The 1,334-nt window shown below is 39.9% G+C and overlaps 1 protein-coding gene across 1 annotated transcript in view; it reads right to left on the reverse strand.

Annotated features, from left to right (window-relative positions):
• Positions 1-1,334, reverse strand: part of IMPAD1 (inositol monophosphatase domain containing 1) — a 12,072-nt gene that overhangs the window by 10,491 nt on the left and 247 nt on the right. The gene's annotated exons all lie outside the window — the stretch shown is intronic.

The following is a 1,334-nucleotide window of genomic DNA, read 5'->3' on the forward strand; positions in this document are numbered from 1 at the left end:
CAATATTTAAATGCAGTTGCTTCAAGTACTACAGGCAGAACATTTGACTCTGGAGAATCATACAGTACACAGGCAGTAGGGGGTTTAAAATTCAATTTATACAGACCAGTAGAAGCACATGGAAATACAGAGACATAGTATCACCAGATTTGTGCAGACTCTGAATGACTTAGACAAGATATATATATACCTGCTGCAAGCACTGAGTTACAAGTAGAAGTTTAAGCAGCTCAGTTGAATTTAACCACTACACAACTGTTAGACAAATTTATTTCACAAACAAGTAACATCCCATACCCATTTTTAAGGTAGGTTGGGATAAGGGCCTAAGATGGCCCATGAAGAACATTTATTAACTGCAGTAAAAAGTCACATTTAAGCCTATTGTCACCTGCTACCCAGCTTAATGAACTTTATTCCACATCAGAGAGCATTTCAATACATCAAGCAGAGTTTGGCCAGGTAGTGGAGCACACAGCACCAATCTGTTGAATGGAGTAAAACTCCAAAACTGCAAAACCCAACACAACGTCCTTGTGACTGTAGTAGCATATTTTTGGATGACCAGAGACACAATTGTCCTGAAAGTTGTAGCCAAGTGACATGGAAAGACAATGAAAATGAAGGACTTATCAGAGTACATTTGACTGTGACAGACCTTATATGAGCAGGATTTTTACATAACTCACATCATGACAAGAAAAGGCATCACACACACCTCAACTGTAACAGGGTATTAGCCAAGGGTCAAGGGCCAAGAGAACCCCAAACAAGGAAGCAGAACAAGGAAGCAGAACTGCAGCAACTCCAGCCATACATCATAGCTGTCTTCTCACGTAAAACCAGTATTTGAAGCATTATATGCCAAACACGGAGCTCTTGAAGTTGCCGTGACATTTACAAATTAAACATCTATCACTATACAATAAACCTGATGATTGCATTTCCCCCTGGGGAAAACAGTCCTGCTAAGTCAAGATGAGTAATTCCACAGACTTGGCAGTCTCAACATAGCCCCTAGGCAGTCTAAGTTCCACTACAGCACATGACATACCATCATAAAAAAAACATTTCCTCAACAGAAGAAAGGGGCCTCCACAAAGTTAAGGGGTTGGAACCAGTGCTCAAAAGGAAGAATATCTTGTTAAACCTGTTGTTACAGTACACTAGAATGTAAAGTCTGAAACTATCTGAAAGGTACTGTTTTCAGGGAAACACTGCCTACTAGCTCTGATTTTGTAGCAGTAGCTGTGACACTGCAGCATTTATAAAGTTTGTGAGGAGTCTCTCTCAACAGACATGATTATTTCACTAGAAAAAAAATGGGGAAAGAG

Source organism: Geospiza fortis, unplaced genomic scaffold (assembly GCF_000277835.1).
Source record: "Geospiza fortis unplaced genomic scaffold, GeoFor_1.0 scaffold53, whole genome shotgun sequence".
Classification (NCBI taxonomy): Eukaryota; Metazoa; Chordata; class Aves; order Passeriformes; family Thraupidae; genus Geospiza; species Geospiza fortis.